The sequence below is a fragment of the Hyperoodon ampullatus genome, assembly GCF_949752795.1.
Source record: "Hyperoodon ampullatus genome assembly, chromosome: 12".
NCBI classification, from domain to species: domain Eukaryota; kingdom Metazoa; phylum Chordata; class Mammalia; order Artiodactyla; family Ziphiidae; genus Hyperoodon; species Hyperoodon ampullatus.
The window spans coordinates 57,608,172-57,626,982 of NC_136925.1; positions in this window are offsets into that span (position 1 = coordinate 57,608,172).

Below are 18,811 nucleotides of genomic sequence, written 5' to 3' on the forward strand. Positions count from 1 at the left end.
TAACACAATATTGTAAATGAACTATACTTCAATTAAAAAAATTTTTAATACTAAAAATCAGGTCTACCCAAGAATTAGGCTCATTAACATGACAGAATTAGGTCACTCAACCTTTATATGTTAATATAAGTCAATTCCTATTCTTGAAACACATCTCTGGTAAACTTATTTACATTTATGTTTGTTATTTGCTGACAGTATAAGAAAAGAGAAAATAAGTCATAAAGAAGATATAGGAAACCTCTGCACTTAGGATCTTGTCATTCTCACGTCAGTTTGGCTATCCCCACAGTCTTAAACTTTATGTATACTCTTTCTATTGTTTCCCTCTGCTACTGGTTGATCCAGCACTTGTTTTATACCAGAAATGATTAAGAAAATTACCTTTATTTTTGTCTCTTCCCCTATTAATTCACCATTTAATAGTTTGAGACTTCTAATAATTCTCTAGTTCTTTCACATCACTGAAGAGTATAGACTGTGTCTCCAGGATCATGTATACTCTACAAATTAAATGTAGAGATTTTGTTGGCAGTGCAATGGTTTACAATCTAGACAAGGTCACAATATTTGTGGTACAAATGATAGAATACTTGCTAATAGAAACATGACAATCTGGAATCAAGAAGCAATGAGGACATACGAGCTGACACACAGTGGAACACACAAGGTCATGGCAGAGGCAAGACTTGAATCCAGGACTGTTGATTCCCAGTATCACCATCAATTTAAACCAAACCAAACTTTTTGAAAAAAAATTTTTTAAAAACATACATTCAAAATCCAATGAATAGATTTTGGGTTTATTAGGACTGGTAAAGAGAAAAGTATCTAAAATTTCAGGCAGAAAATGTAGTTTGAATGCTTCATCACATCTTAGAAGTGCATGTGAGGTCATGGGGTGATATACTAGGAGCTGACGTTAGAGAAGGCACAGAGTTTGGAACAAGAATTTTCAATACTTATTTTATAGCTTGATTTCCTGTGTTTGATTTATTAACTATGCAACTCTGCCATGAAAATTATGCCAGTATGCCCTTCTGAGCCATTATATTATCTTTGAACAAGATCTATGGAACTAAAATTAGTCATTTGCACCCATATCCAATAAACCACATGTACTAGATGGAAGGCAGGAAGTCAAGGAGGAGGGAAGGAAGAAGTGTGGGATTTGAGAGCAAGAGAAGAGAATGCCATATGGTTTTTCTGTTTTGTTTTGGTTTTTTTCTGCTTACTGAAAACGCATGCCCAGCAAAAGGCATTCCATTTATACTTTATTTTGGAATAAAACCAAGCTTATAATTTTTTTTTTTTTTTTTTTGTGGTACGTGGGCCTCTCACTGTTGTGGCCTCTCCCGTTGTGGAGCACAGGCTCCGGACGCACAGGGTCAGCGGCCATGGCTCATGGGCCCAGCCGCTCCGCAGCATGTGGGATATTCCCAGACCGGGGCACGAACCCGTGTCCCCTGCATCGGCAGGCAGACTCTCAACCACTGTGCCACCAGGGAAGCCCCAAGCTTATAATTTTTAATCACCAAAGCAGTGAGAACATATTCTTAGTTGATTTTAAATACATTTTAGTAGACATTAACAGTGTTTATTATACAGCTCATTTGAATCAGTCACCCTCAGGTTTAGGGAATTAATCATTAACTTGAGGTTGTCAACTAATGAATCATCAATAATTCAAAGCTGTTGGGAGATTATTATTTTTAAAAATGAAATCACTCTTTTCTGCCCTCAGATATTTTGTGTTCATTAGGTATATATTTTTCCCTAAAGCATTTCCAAATTCCAAATGTGTTACCTTGTGTTATCAGTTACAATGTTAATAATCTGAGAAGTCACATTAACTTTCCAGCCAGTTAGTTGAAGAGTTAAGGAAATGTCTTTCAAAGGCTCTTGCATTTTATGAGTTCGCTATTATAGTCTATTACTATGTCAGGGCATTAAGAGGGCATATGAGCAAAAAATATGGAAGACATTTAGAACCTGGATAATATTCAATATAGGCTATAAATAATTGTCCTGTACAGTGTAGCATGCTCCTTATCATTTAACAGAGAGGGAAAAAAATTATGAAGTAATCTAAGTGAAATATATTCACTTTGGTGTGTGAATACTACATTGTATTTTATATTGGCTAAGAAAATATTCAGCAGCTTACAAAATAAATTTAATGTAAACCATTCTTTTCTTACTCTAGAGTTCTGGCAATATATACACTAAGAAATTCTGACACAAATTTATTGTATATTTATAAAATTATACCAAAAGGGTCTAGTCCTACAAGTATAGCCTGCTTTCAAGTATTTAATTATTTAGTGTTTAATCTGTGGATTATTCATACTCTTCTCTTTCAACTTTTTAAATTTATTTGTATATTTTATAATTTACTTTCATTAACACAATGTTATGGTTATGTTCTCTTTGGGTGATGGGTTAAAGGAGAGGTAACATTGAGTACTGACCATTCTGCAACATAATGATAACACTGCCATGGGTTCACAGTGGAAGCAAAGGAAGAAAATCTGAGAAGGTGCTACAGTGGGGTATTCAAATTATGTATTTTACATTTTTTATTTTCGTTCTTTCACTTCTGTTGCCACAGTCTACCAAGAGTTGACTCTTGGTCAGAATGGAGGTTATTGTCAATTCAGGTATGTCATTGAATTATTTGTATATTGGAAGGTTCAGGAAATTCTGGAACTGATTTTAACAAATTCTTTGTAGACTCTTTTCTCAATATTTCTATTCTTCTAGACTTCAGAGTTTATTCATCAAGATGCATCAGAGTCTTGCACAATGCGGGTACATACTGGGCTCCCAGTGGATACTGAGAGAATTAATTTACTTTTTGTTCATGGTGAAAAATATAGGCTGTATTTCATTGCCCTACACTTATGGATGGGTCAGTTCCCAAAAGACCTTATGATAAGAAAGGGAGAACGTATGTGGCTGGTTATAAAATTTTAAGTTTTACTAGAATGTAAGGCATGGACTGGCCTATAAACCAATTGCTGGAAGATAAAGAAGGAATTAATGCAGTGGTACTCTTGGTCTTTTGATCCTAGAATGAATAAGGAAAGTAATTTCAAAAGCTGTGTATATATTTTTTAAAACATGGAACATATCAATAGAAAACTATTTTTGTAATGCAAAAGCAATTCAGTACCTGTAGATTTGGTCAGTGGCCTTTCTGAAACATTAACTTTGTATTATCTTTGTGTCCCATATACCTGCCTTTTAATTTTAATGCCCAAGCCCTATTTGAAATAAGCAGTTATTTCCATTTCATCAATGAAGCAGTTACCCAGGTATACATAATGTTTCAATTTCATGAATTTATCTGTCAAAATGATCATCTGCGGCTAGTGTTTCTAGAGAGTCGGAGGTTACAATCCATTTACCAAGGTCTTGTGATTGGTATAGCACATTTTCCTCATTCTCCAGTCTCCCAGGAATTCCAACATTACCTGACCATGCAAATTACCTTCATTTCATAGATGTAAACCTGAAATAGAAACTTGCTCTTAATGAAATTTTATACCTATGAGCTAACAGCAGATACCAGAAGAGAGGGAAAATATAAATTTAAGATGTAAATATCCACTCTTCCAAGTTGAGAAGGAATCCAGATGTTATTCATTTTATTAAATAGATAAAGAAATAGATTTTTTAAAAGACACTTAAGACTTTTATACACACTCATGGGATGCTGTTGATGGCATTGGGAACCAGCTATGAGAGTTGAACTATCCTTAACACCCTGAAGGAATATCAAAAAGAAGGATAATGCTCTCTGGGAAGAAACAACTTGAGGTACACTTTGAAGGATTTGTATGAATCAAGGAAATAGTTCAAGGGCAATCTTTTAGAGGGAAATACCTCCAAGGTTAAGACCCAGAACCAGGGAGACGTAAAGCCTGCAAGACACGTGGCCTGTCTGGAGCACTGAGTTTAAAATGGAGAGAACAGAAGGTAAGTTTCAAAGGAACACGGAGTTCACATTCACAGTAACTTCAAAAGCCAGGCCAGAAACTGGTTCCTAGACTCATGGTAAGACTTCCTAAGCATAAGAGGAATACATCAAGGGAGGTTTTCTAGATATATATGCTTAATGGTGATCTGCAGAGTGGTTTGGGAAATATTGGAAGGAAGGAAAGAGTAGTTGGGACCTGGATCAAGGTAGTAACAAGGAAAATGGGGAAATATTGATTCTCAGTCATTGTCTTACTAATTTACCAGCCTCATTTGTCTGTTTTTCTCTCCCTCATCTTCGGTTTCTTGGACAACATATCCTCCCGATTTTTTTTTTTCTGCTTTGCTAGTCCCTTCTTCTCAGTCTCCATGGCTGGTCTTTCCCTTTCTTCACTAACATGGGAGTGTTCTAGGGCCCATTCCTTGGTTCTCCTCTCTTCTGGATCTGCCCTCACTCACTTGGTGATCAGATGGCTTTTTAAACCATCTCATGCCCATGACTCCCAAACTCTCCCTTTTATTCAGACGCTTGTCTTTTCCACTTGGCTGTCTACTAGACAAATGAAATTTAACATATCAAAATTGAACTCCCATCTTTCTCTATAAACCTGGTCTATCTGTAGTCATCCCCTTCTCAGTTGATGGTGACTCCCTCATTCCATTTGCTTAGCCCCAAAACCTTAACATCATCATCGACTCTAGTTTTTATTTCATTATACACACCCAATATTTCAGCAAATGCTGTAGGCTCTGCCCTCAACATATAAAATCCAAATATTTCTTGCCCACCTCCACTGTTTACTTCATCATCTTATCTTATCTGGAATTCTGAAATACCCACATAACTGGTCTTCCTACTTCCATCCTGGAGTGTAGTCTATTCTCAACATGGCAGCTGGATTAGTCATGTCACTTGTCTTCTCATGCCCTGCCATGGCTTCCCAGCCCTGGCAGGACCTACATAATCTGTCCCTTGTTACACCTCCAGTCTCATCTATTACTACCTGCCTCACTCAGCTCCACCCACTCACTTTCCTTCCTGATCATTGAACACAACAAGCATTTGCCCATCTCAAGGCTTTCCACGGTGTGTGCCTTTTGCCTAGAATGCTATTCCTTCAATAACTGCCCCTGCCAGAGATCAAGTGGCATGACATGCCTGGGGCTTCCTTGAGCCACTTCTTCATTTCAGAGCCTGAGTTAAGTATTTATGGTTTACTCTTTTCTCATGCTCTCTTTCTTCCCCCGTCCCCACTAGGCATAGCTTGAATTTGCATCTGGGTCCTGACTCATTTGGACAATGGATGCTGATTCCTACCAGAGCTGTCTTCTGCATCCCTCTCTCTTGCTCTTCTTGCCAGTTACTATATTCCCTGTTTATTTAGTCTCTCATTCGTGTCTAGGTTTTTCCTTTTGATTTGACACCCCAAGCTACTGCTTCACCTTTGCTTTCAGGACTTTCTTCAACTATTATTCATACATTTAAAATTATTTGCATGGCATTACTGGTTATGGAAAGAATCTGCAGTCATTATTTTTAAAAAACACACACATTCCAACAAAATGGAACTGTAAAACTTAGAAAGTGAAATATCTCCCATGATTGCACTCTTGGATAGCCACAGTAACAATCACTTCTAGAGAACCCAGGGTGCACCAGGCATTGTGTTAAGTGCTATAAAAACAAAGCAAAATAAGACATTGCCTGTCCTTCAAGGAATTTACAAGCTCAAATAACCAAGTTCCCCTTTACTGCATGGGAATAGCCACTGTGCTATAACCTTTAGCCCACACCTTGCTCTGGGCACTACCAGATGGTATCTACCACCCACTCTGTAGATACCCGTGCTAGTCCTGCAGACACACAGAACCGCCTGCTGACAGCAAGAGGGATGAGGAGGTGGAAACAATGGGCTTAGGGTGAAGAGGCTGGATGAGGCCAGGAAGACCAAAGGCAAACAGTTTTGAAAAGACTGTTTCTGAGGGCTTCCCTGGTAGTGCAGTGGTTGAGAGTCCACCTGCCGATGCAGGGGACACGGGTTCATGCCCCGGTCCAGGGAGATCCCGCATGCCATGGAGCGGCTGGGCCCGTGAGCCATGGCTGCTGAGCCTGCGCATCCAGAGCCTGTGCTCTGCAACGGGAGAGGCCACAACAGTGAGAGGCCCACGTACCGCAAAAAAAAAAAAAAAAAAAAAAAAAAAAAGACTGTTTCTGAGATGATCCAGAAACTGAAAAATTATTGTCAAGTCACCTATATTTGAATGGATTTGAGTATATTTTAAGTTTCTCTCTTTCTCAGTGACAGATCTTCTCAGAACTTTAAAAATCATTATTTAAAAAAAAGTCCCTTAAGCCGAAACAAAGTCTTCTCAAAACAGAAATAGACTCACAGACTTAGAGAACGAACTTATGGTAGGGAGTTTGGGATTGACACGTGCGCACTGCTATGCTTAGAGTGGATAACCAACAAGGACCGACTACTGTATGGCACAGGGAACCCTGCTCGATATTATGTAACAACCTAAATGGGAGGAGAATTTGAAAAAGAATAGTTACTTGTATATGTATAACTGAATCACTTTGCTGTATATCAGCATTGTTAATCAACTATACTCCAATATAAAATAAAAAGTTAAAAAAAAAAACAACCTGAGGAGCAGAGAGGCACATAGTCTTAACTACACTTGAAAAAGCATCCAGGCAAGGAGGGGTACTTGACCCAACCCAAAGGGGTCTTAGGAAATTTTTAACAAACATATGTCTGTTTGCAAGTCAGCCTTTGCTACTCTCCTCTTCCTACCTCTACACGTGGCTCTTTAGAACAACATCCTCCATCCTCTGTGCTTCCAAGAGGAAAAGATCTAAAATGATAAGTCATGCTCGTTAACTGATTAATTGATTACACTTTGATTTTTAGCCTTTTTATCTCTAACTGCGGAATGAATGTCTTTGTTCTCCAGTAAATTATCCCAGTCTTTGCAAGAAGTTGGGGAGGAGGGAAATAATACTTCTGGAGGCTCTACTCTTCTTGAAACTTCTTTCTCAAGAAGGGAAAACCAGGGCTGGCTTAGCTGCCAGAGAACTTTTCCAGGAATTGCTGGGAATGGAGGAGCTGAAGTCCCAGATCACCTGTTTTTCTAGGACCTAGAACCAGTCTTCATTCCCTCCATACCAGCCCCTCCCTCAACTCCTCCTCATCTCTTCTCTGCCTGAATTTGGATTCCATTCTATCTTCTCATCCCTTCGCCTTATCTTCTCCTCCAATTTCCTACCTCTCTATTCCAAGTCTCCTGAGCATATGATTTATGGTTTTCAGTACCACTACAGACTGATCGAAGCCAATGTGGGCACAAATAACCATGAAGTTCTGGGTCTGAAAATTAAACTGACAAAGGCAGATTAACAGGAGAAAAACATAGAAATTTTATTAAATTTTTACATGTACGTGGGAACCTTCCCAAGAGAATGAAGACTCCCGAAGAAGTGACCAGAGCAGGACGATTTTATAGCCCTTTTAGACAAAGAAACAATAAATATGAGAAGAATTGACAAGACAAAGGGGTTTGGGCTGGGGATAGTAAATGATGAAGTAACAAAGTTTGTTCATACAGCCTTCTCAGCCCTACGCTCCCTATCCGTGGGGACATGTAGGGAACATAAGAATGTCCCTATCCTTCCAGATACAGAGAGGGTGCCTTTTGCATGGGACAATTATCTCCTGCTTTCAGGGAAAAAAATATGAGTGGAGGGTATCAGAGTGACCTTCCTGCTTCTGCCATTTTCTAAATTTCTTAATCTTAAGATATTCAATATGCCGAGGTGCCATATTTTGGGGTAGCATGTCCTGAACCCCCTCAATATTCTCCATGACAGTTTCACTCAAGGCAGACACGACAACAATCTAAATAAGGGGTTCTCAAACTTTTGGGGCTCAGGAACCTTTATATTCTTAAAATTTATTGAAGACTGCAAAGAGATTTTGTTTATGTATCTTATATCTATGGGTATTTATTGCATTGGAAGATAAAACTGAAAACTTAAAAAAATATAAACACACCTTCCTCTAGCTGCCAGAGCAATGATGTTTTCACATATCATGGAGACTCTGGAAAACTCCACTGTATACCCATCAAGGAATGAGAGTGAGAAAAGCAAACAGAACATTTTTATTAAAAAAATAATTCTGACCTCATGCACCTCTTTCAAGCCTTCTGGGCCCCCAGACGTCCCTGAACCGTACTTTCAGAATCACTCTTCTACAGTCACGATCCAGTTATTCAAAAAGGAACAGATGCAACCAGACTCTTCTGAACCTATATCTTGGATGTAGGGCAATTTAAGAATAAAATCCTCAGGCACCATCCCTATGGGTAAAAGATGAAGAATGAAATAAAACAGATCTCAGGACTTTAAAACCTGTTCATAAATGTGTAGGAATAACTCCAAAACATTTCAGCCAATCCACTTGTCTTGAATACCACAGATTTCACAAGCAGAAGCCCATCTCTCACAGCCACTTTGCTTTTAGAAAGCCACTGATTTTAACAATGGAAACTCATTTCTAACATCATAATATTAATTAGCAAAGTCTCTGTGGTTGAGTGATTGAAAAAACAAAAAGGTAAAGGTCTCACCCCAACTACCGCTACCTCTGAATTATCTTGGAGCAAGTCCCAGACATACCATTTCTTCTGTAAATGTTTCAGCATTTAACCCTAAAGGAGTCTTCTCTCATCTTAATTTAATCACAACATCATTATCACGCCAAAGAGTGTAACAAGAATTTCTTAATATTATCAAATACTCACTTGGTATTAAAATTTCTCCAACTGTTTCATACTTTTTTTTCCCTGTCAGTTTCTTCATATCAGGATTCAAATAAAGTCCACACCTTACCATTGATTAATATATCTTAAGTCTCTTTTAATTTTTAGATTTCTCCTCCTTTTTTTTTCCTCTTGCAATTTCTTTGTTGAAGGAAACAAAGTATTTTTCCTATATCATTTTCCACATTCTGGATTTAGCTGATTGCATCCCTCTGGTGTTATTTGACAGGTTTCACTGCCCCATATGTCCTGTGTATGGGTTGCCCGATCAGTGAGGTTTTTGGCAGAACATTTTATAGATGGTATTGTGTACTTTCCACTGGATCCCCTTAAGGAGGCACATGAAATCCATGGACGCTTTTTGTAAATCAAAATAACAGGAAATATCTGTAAATGGTCTCTGCTCCCAGTTCCTGGCACAGGGCTCCTGAAACCCTTGTTATTTCCTAAGTAATAAGAACACTTACGAGCATCTTTTGTTCTAATGAGGCATCTCTGGGTGGGCTCATGTATGACTCCTGTGTGGGGACTGGCCACCAGAAAGACCAAGCCATGATTAGAAGCTTGGAACTTTCAGCCCCAATCCCTATCCTCCAGAGAGGAAAGAGGGAGCTGAAAATGGACTTAATAATTGATCATGCTTACATGAGGAAGCCTCCATAAAATCCCAGTCATGGGGGGTTCAGAGCTTCCATGTTGGTTGAACACATCCACACCAGGAGGGTGACATGCCCCAACTCCAGAGGGACAGAAGCACCTGAGCTCAGGACCCTCCCAGACCTCTTCCTACGTATCTCTTCATCTGGCTGTTCATCTATGTCTTTTATCATATCCTTTAAAAAACTGGTAAGCTTGAGTGTTTCCCTGAGTTCTGTGAGCCACTCTAGCAAATTAATCAAACCCAAGGAGGGTCTTTGGAACGCTTGATCTATAGCTGGTTGGTCAGAAGCACAGGTGAACCTGAGCTTGTGACTGGCATCTGAAGTGTGTGTGTGCAGGGGCAGGGGGTCTTGTAGGACTGAGCCATTACCTGTAGGATCTATCTCCAGGTAGATACCATCAGAATTGACTTAAATTGTAGGACACCCAGCTGAGGTTGCAGACAATTGCTTGTCATGGGGAAAAACCTTCACATATTTGGTGACCAGAAGTGAAGTGTTTGTGTGAGTAGTAATGGTAGACTCTCAGGGGAGAGAAACACAGTAGCGAAGAACTGGGTTTTTCCTTACACAGAAAGGAAAAAAAGCTGAGTTTTTCCAAACTAGTAATGTTACAATTAAGTGGGCTGTTAAAATTGGATTGTGTAGGAATTGAGAAATAATCTTTATTGAATTAAACCTCTGCAATTTCTCAGATTTTCTACTACAGAAGCCATGTTATTCCTCAATATTAATACACCTAAGGTAATATCACTTCATCCAGGAGGAAGTATTATAAATTATAAACATCTCAACAATCACCTTTGACATTATCAATTTTTAATAATATTTTAATAATGTAACCCTCTTTACGTGAAAAACACAACTATTTCTATAATTATTTCTCTCTCTGATACTTAAATTTCTGAGAGAAATATGTAACTGAAACAATATCTTTGTTGATAATGACTTTATGGTCTTTTAAAACCAGGACAGTCTAATCTTCAACCAACCATGCCTGGTGACAAAGATTTTTTTATTGTCTTGACATTCCGTTAAGAACTCTTTTGTGTACACAATAATAATTTCTCCCTGTCCAATAATGGACTTTCTTGATAACATCTTAGTGTATTTGATGGTTTTGGCAAAGCTCTCTCAAACAGGGCAATCTCTGTAAAAGCCACAAACTTTTAAAACCTCAAAGATCATAATAATCTAGATTCACCTGATTCTCAAAAGATGAGGATGCATAGCAAAAAGAAAAAAATAATAGGAAAAAAATGCTTGAGAGTTTTCCTGTATGAGGTGGACTTTCTTTTCTGCACCTGGACTGAGTCATTCAACACCCCCTACATTTGAACGAGAAAAAAGTTTTTCAGTAAATTGAAATATAACTGTTTACCAGGAGACTTCTTTACTCACAGAGAACAAAACTTGATAATACTTACATGGTCTGGAAAAGAGGATATGGGCTCATGGGCCTTTATAAAAGTGTTTGCTGCTCTTTATTTGATCATGATTAATTTGACCAGAAATGATGTGATTGTAGCCTCCACTGTTAGCCCTATGGGTATTAGTCATCTCCAAGGTGATCTCAGTTTCCATGACAACTGCAATATTTATTTTTTCACTATAGCACTAGCTGGTCTCCAGTGGTTGGAAGGGCAGAGTAATCCTGAAATGTTAAGTCTCAGTCATAAGTTTCTCATTGCTCATATTAGAAAGCCAGTTCACTTCCAAGTATTATTACTAATCTGAATTCAGATAAGTGAATTACAAAGGTGTTCTGAGACAACTCTGTCCTTCAGTTCCACGTTATCAGGCTTTAAGGTCCAAAGGGTTTTTGCTGACTAAAGAAGCTCCTGGTATTTGCATCCAAATTTTCATGATAACTTTAAACACACATAATGTATCACTCTCATATATATATGGAAGTAGACTGAGGAGGTCTAGGTATAACTCTCTCAAGGAAAAAGAAAATAAATATTAAGTATAACTTGATATATTCTTCAAAACAGAGATATCAATAAAGCCCAACGGACATTGAATTAAAGTTTCTGAATTTTGTTAAAATTAATAAAATTCAAGAGTGAATTGTAAACGAGAAAAATTCTCCGATCTTTCCTGTCTTCTCCAGAAGTCATAAATATTGTATCAGTTATCAAAATTTTCCTAGAAAGAGTTTCCAGAACAATGAAATCAAGCAGGCTGTCTTACACCTAGGTGGACTCAAAGGTGGAAGAAAGTCTTTTCTGAAAGATGGCCTGGGGCAAAATTATATATTCTTGGTCCCTTGAATTAACAGTGTCGGTATTCCTGTCACGTTTCTTCAAGTTCTTTTCGTCCTGTGTGTCTTCTAAAATATATGATTAACCTGTTAGACTAATACATTTTAAAATGATAGTTCTCCTAGGATTTAAAAAAAATCATGCCATGGAAGCATCTTCCACCGTGATCATGCACAAAATTGGCCCCATCTTTTTCCCTGCCAAAGATTAGAATGGTACTGCAGAATGGCACACTGCCCTCTTAGAAACCTGTTTTATCGTCTCTGGGATAGGAGGTGGGGAGAACTGCAGCGGGGGCAGAGAGGGGTAAGTGTAAGGACAGAGAGTGAAGTCATTAAGATTCAGTCACTTTATGGGGTCTCATTGCTGTGTGCACTGGGCCTCCTACCCTGTCCTCTAACGAGCTCTGCCTCTGCTAAGTTCAGACGTGTCCATGCCTGGTGCCTGGTGGCTGCAGAGGAGACGAGGGTTAGGGAAAGTGAGCGCCCAGAAGAGGGTCTTTACACAACACGTGCTCAGAGGACAGGCTGCAATAAAATGGAAGGAAAAACTTTAGTCCAGCCAAAGGGCACAGCTTTAAACAAAGAGCTCTTAAATTGGGAGATTGGGGTTGACATATACACGCTACTATATATAAAATAGATAACTAATAAGAACCTACTGTATAGCACAAGAACTCTACTCAGTACTCTGTAATGACCTATATGGGGAAAGAATCTTAAAAAAGAGTGGATAGAACTTCACTGGTGGTGCAGTGGTTAAGAATCCACCTGCCAATGCAGGGGACACGCGTTCGAGCCCTGGTCTGGGAAGATTCCACCTGCCGCAGAGCAACTAAGCCCATGTGCCACAACTACTGAGCCTGCGCTCTACAGCCCACAAGCCACAACTACTGAGCCCAAGTTCCACAGCTACTGAAGCCTGTGTGCCTAGAGCCCATGCTCCGCAACCAGAGAAGCCACTGCAATGAGAAGACTGCGCACCGCAATGAAGAGTAGTCCCTGCTCTCCACAACTAGAGAAAGCCTGTGCACAGCAACAAAGACCCAATGCAGCCAAAAATAAATAAATTAATTAATTTAAAAAAAGAGTGGATATATGAATATGTATAACTGATTCACTTTTCAGAGCACAACATTGTAAATCAACTATACTGTCATAAAAATTTTTTAAAAGAAAAGTGACCACAAACAACTAGCTAAAGAAACAAAAGAAAAGACAAAACTCAAAACAAACAAACAGAAAGAAATAGTGAACAATCTCAAAATTCAAACTTTTGAACTTTTTCTACTGTATTCCTCAATTCAGACACAGTGGACATCTCCAAATATGAAAATAGGACCATGCAAAATGAATCCCATCCCGAGTCCCTGCTCCTTCCTCCAAAATTGGAAACTCAACAATTAAGTGATTCTATCTCTCTTTCAGTGCTTCCAATGTAAGTGTTGGGGGGGCAATAAAATACTGCCAGCATTGGGACACAGTAATTAGGTCTGCTTCTCTGTGATGTTTTTATGCTCCTATTACGGAAAATCCCTGTAGAATCTCAGACTGATTTCAAAGTCTGCTGTCATCATGATAAAAAGAATCATTTGAATTAGACATGAATGTAATTAGCTCAGTTCTCTTACAGGGAACACTGTACCTTTGAAGTGGCTATTCAGAGAGTGGACACTCCCGGAGGGAAGTCTTTGCAGTAGACAAGATTGATGTGATTCTTTAAAAGCACATTATTTTATGAAACCAACTCCAGAGTCTGGGTTCCTAGTGGTGGCTGCTTTCTATTGGATGCAAGGAAATTGGGGCTTCCTGACATCGCTCTTTCAGGGTGTGTGTGCATGTGTGCAGAAAACGAGTCACTTCCTGTGTGGAAGCCAAGTTCTGCCTCCTTTATTTCTCTTCCACTTTGAGCATTTTTCTCCTTGTGTAACTGGAAGGTCTCTGTCCCAAACATGGAAGTACAAATATACTTAACTGATGTTGGAGTGAAGAGCTCACACAGCACAGGACACAAGGGCCTTGGAATGAAAGCTCACCCTCCCCACCGACTGGCACTTTGCACAGGAAAACAGGTGTTAGTGGCTCACTTAGAGCCATATCCTCCCCAATGATAATTGTAAGTGCACCAACCTGAAGTAAATACTAGAAAAGCCCTCAATTGCAGCATTTCGGATTTGCAGGTGGCTTACAGGCTGAAGGAAGAAAAGAAGGAGCAATCATTGGGTGGCCCTGTTCCTTGGCAGCTCTGTCTGCGGCCTCAGACCAGTGCTGGCCCTCTCGGGGTGTGTCCTACTGTAAAGGCACAATATATTTTGAAGACAAATACAGCTCAATTTTAGGTTCTGATTGACATTCCCTACATGACCTGAGGAGATGGAATTTGGGGGACGGCAAGCAGTATACCAGCTAATACAGTGTGCCAGCAACTGGAAAAGTCACACTGGCTTAGGTCCTGCCTCTTAAGGTACCAGTTTTCCAGACCAGGTGAGACGGGAGAGCAAACACAAAGGAAGTAAAAGATGACAGAATCATGGAGGCACAAAATAGAACAATATAGATAAATCTTAATGTTAATACACTTGATCGAACATTAAAATCCTACTGTCTGATCCGATACCACGTGTTCCCTCTCTGGCTCGTGTTTGAAATACAGCCAAGCTTGCTGACACTTCTCTCCAGGCACTCAGCTCTGACAGCCGCCTCCCTTTCAGCCCTCACCTCTCTCCCACACGGTGACCAGTGACTGACAGCCTCCTCTGGGGTCTCTGCAGGGCTCTAGAGACTCAGCCTTCCCTGCGGGGACGCAGAGCTAGAAAATTCACTTGGGATCATCCTCCTCGCCTCCCTTTTATTTTTAAGTGAGTGAACTCAGACGAAAGAGAATGTCTTAGAGGGGGAAAGAAGGCACAGAAGGGAGTATCCAGCAGAAGGGTGGAGCATAGAAAAATAAATCGGATGCCTCTGAACTTGGTCAAGGGCTCCAGCCCACGTGGGCAGCAGCCTCTTGCACCACGGTCTCTGAGATGCCTGGTCTTGCTGACTCCATCTGCATTCCTCCTGTCTCCATCTCACCCCCGGGACCACTCTGCTTCTTCATCCCACCACCCACTTCCATCTCGGCAGGCAGATATGACGCAGATAACATAGAACCCAAATTGTAAACCAAATCAAAAGCCATGCTCAATCTATAGAAGCCTGTGAACCTCTGTCCCCTAGAGGGGACACCCTAGAGGGTGTTTTCTAAGTCCAATTCTTTGGAATCTAGGCAGCCCATCCTGCAGGGTTGTAAGAGCATGGGTTTGAGAAGAGAGGTCTGCATGTAGGCCATGGTTCTACCTCTAAACTGGAGTTTTCTCATCTGCCAAGGGGAATAATAAGAGTGCCTGCCTCCTAGGGCTGTTGAGAAGATTAAACGCGATAACGCCCATTAAATACGTAGTAAATGCATTACAAATGTTAGCTGTGGTTATTGACAGAGTTAGCCGTAAGCAAAAATGGAAGGCAGGCTCTGTTAATTTTTAGAGTCTTTTTGTTCTACTTTCAGTTCTCCCACATCTTAGTGGGCAGCTTCCATCTTCCAAAGCCCAGAGGAATGTCTGTAGACACATTCCCTGTAATCACCACAGCCAGGACTCATAACGTAAGCCCCTTTCCAAGTTAACCAGGAACGTAGCGCCCAGCCCCCCATGAATCAAAGAATGTTAAGACTGAGGTTGCCTCCACAGAAGTATCTTAAGAGATTGTCTAGTAAGAAAAATTATTTTTTATTCAAAACTCAGAAAACATCTCATCCCTCATCTAGATATAAATGTTTATTTACCTCCCTCTATGCACTATGCTAAAACTAACCTTAAAACTAAGTGGGGGCTTCCCTGGTGGTGCAGTGGTTGAGAGCCCGCCTGCCGATGAAGGGGACACAGGTTCGTGCCCCGGTCCGTGAAGATCCCACATGCCGTGGAGCAGCTGGGACCGTGAGCCATGGCCGCTGAGCCTGCGTGTCCGGAGCCTGTGCTCCGCAACGGGAGAGGCCACAACAGTGAGAGGCCCACGTACCGGAAAAAACAAAACAAAACTAAGTGGTACTAAGTTTTAAAGAGTTTCGTCTACCAGGTAATATGTTTGAATAGTAACAGAGGATTTCCTCGCCCAAACTTACATAAACATCCAGTGGTAGGATTTGCAGACTTTGCTGACCAACTAGAGAAGAAGGGACATTGATTAGTGTAGTAAGGAATGTCAGAGCCAGGTACATGACTGCATTTTATTTTGGAAAATATTATGTTAAGGGACTCTGTAAGGGTTAGTTATGATATCAACAAGCCCTCACCTTAAGACATGGAAATGTTTTCTTAAACAAAATTCTGTATTTAAAGGAAATTCATTAAAATAGTTTTACTTACGGCCCATGTATTATTGAATTATCAAAACAAATCCCTATTTCAAATATTAGTGAAGACCATGGTTTGCAAATTTCATGTATATAATATTTTCTTAGGACACTCATCAAACATACACATGCTACCATCCCAGTGATTCTGGAATGGTCTCTGGGGCTCTGTATTTTAATGAGCACACCAGGTGTTTCTGATGCAGGTAGGTTAGAAAAATGTTTTGGGAAAAACTGCTGTCTACACATTCTATGTACAGTCGTTCTCAGTTGGAGGTGAATTTGCCCCCAGGGAACATATGACAAGGTCTAGAGATATTTTTGATTGTCACATCTTGGTGGGGTGGGGAGCGGTGCTACGGGCATCTAGTGAGTGCAGGTCAAAGATGCTACCACACATGCTACAGTGCACAGGACTGCTCTCTGCAACAAAGAATTACCTGATTCAAAATGATAATGGTGCTGAGGTTGAGAAAACCTGCCCTATAACCACACTGACCTTGGCGGACTTGGGTCCCAAACTCTGAACATTCTGCCTTTAGTTCCAGGTTCCCCACACGTCAAGCCTGGTATTGGTGACTGCTCACCACTCACCCCCTCCCTTGTCCGCTCAGTCTCAGGAGTTTACTATAGAGCATTTTGACAACCTGGGTACCAAGATTTAGGATGGAAAATGCCAACTCGTCTCTGACCCTTTGGAGGCAATTAGACTCGGAGGCTTGAAGGACGATGGGCTTGCTCTGTGGCCACTCCTGAGTCATCACTGCAGTTGTCAGACACAGTCACGCTGGAGAGATTTCTCTGTGAATTTCAACTCCGATTACAGTTCGGAAACAGTGGAGTTGGAATCAAAGTAGATGATCGAAAAGCATGGTTAAGCTAGAAAGCTGTGGAGGCTTTGCTGACCAATTACGTCCGTCTCATTTCAGCTCAACAATTCAACAAAGGGTTCTGTGCCAGGCAAAGTGTAAGACAGAGGGAAAGATTGAAAATTGGATAAGACCGTCCCTTCCTCAAGGGGTCACAGCCTCAGCGCCCTCTGCCTTTCTTCTCTCTGCTGTGTACTTTCTCCCTCACCCACCTGAAAAGCTCTTCCTTATGACTGACTTCAATTTATTGGCTGCTTAGGATCTAAGAAGCTAAAAGGACCTGCAGAGACCAATCTAGAAGTCCCAGAAAAGGCAACAGAACAATATCCCTCTTTGTAGAAAGGTTCTGGTAATTTATCATTTACAAATAAACAGCCTTCAATGGGGCTATGAAATACTGAGACTCTCTATATAAGAACTATCTCAGTTAATGCCTCTAATTTGTAGACAGTGACTGTTTGCAAGTGAGGTTACTCTGCTGGCTTAGGTGGAATAGCCATAGGACTTGAGTTTCGCTGGGAAAAAGATGCAAAAGACATTAAACTGTAACATACTGGAGTCAGAGTAAGAACAATAACACCTGCCAGCCCACTCAGACCTTACCAATATACCCAGGAACCACCCAGCTGGCTATGCAGAAGATACAAAAACTCCATGACATTTTCTTCAGAAAGAAAATTTGTTCAAGGAAACCCTATCCACTCCCCTTTCACTCACATCATTTACTCTCCTTTGCTGTCTTTTGAAAAGCTACCTCTTATTGCTGGGCTCTAAGTTCAGGATAGAGGCTTACTTCCCAGGGCAAGAGAGGCAGTCCATGGAAGACACCCATGGAGTTTCAACAGTAGATAATATCCTTTTCCTTGAGCTGGGGGGTGGATATTTGATGTAGTGTAATGCATCAATCTTTAAATATTTGTGACCTGTATTCCTTGGGATATGTAAACTATTTCACTGTAATGAAAAAAAAAGTTTCTAAGGTAATTCTTACAATCGTCCAGATGTACATTCTGTGTTGTTTCTCCAATTTTCATCGCTCTTCTCTGCTTCTTCCAAACTCCTATTCCTCTGAACTCCTATTCCCTCCTGAACTCTCTGTCTGTCTTTCTCAATCCTGAATCTCCACCTGCCACTTCCTCCCACTTCCTCCTCTTCCCGTCTGGCTCCATGTCCCATTTCTGCAAAACCTCCTACTCTTTCTTCCCACAGCCTGGACATCTGTGAGGAGGGAGGGGCTGGTGTGAGCAGGCAGTCAGGTTAATTCTAGACCAAAATCTTCACTTTGAGATTGCCCACATGGTCCCCCAATCCTCAGATGTTTTCATAGCTATACTTCTTTAAAAGTGTTCATTATTTAACTTTCTGCACCAAGGATTTGAGATTAATTACCAAAATACATAGACTATAGAAAGATTGAATAAACAGTTGAGAGAATCGGAACAAAGTTCCCACCACTTTGTCACGCTGGGTTTGTATTACATTGTTCTGTTATCATCTTAATTAAGCTGCAACTGTATTTCTTAGAATCCCCATCCTTAGATGGTTCCAGGTTAGAACTGGCCAAAAGAGAACCTTGTATAAGATAACAGGAGGCAGGATGTAGCAGCAGCCTCCCTCTCTGGATGTTGTATGGTCAGAGGTGCCAGTTGGTTCTAGTTTCAACTCACTCTCCTCTGCTTCTCTGTCAACCATCCTTCCTGACTTCTCACCATTGACCAACAGTAGCCCAAGCCTATCTCCAGACACCTGCTGTGTCTAGACTTCTCTGCTGGCTCTGTCTGTGCCTGCTTGGCTTCTCAAATTAACTGGTCAGGCACTGTGT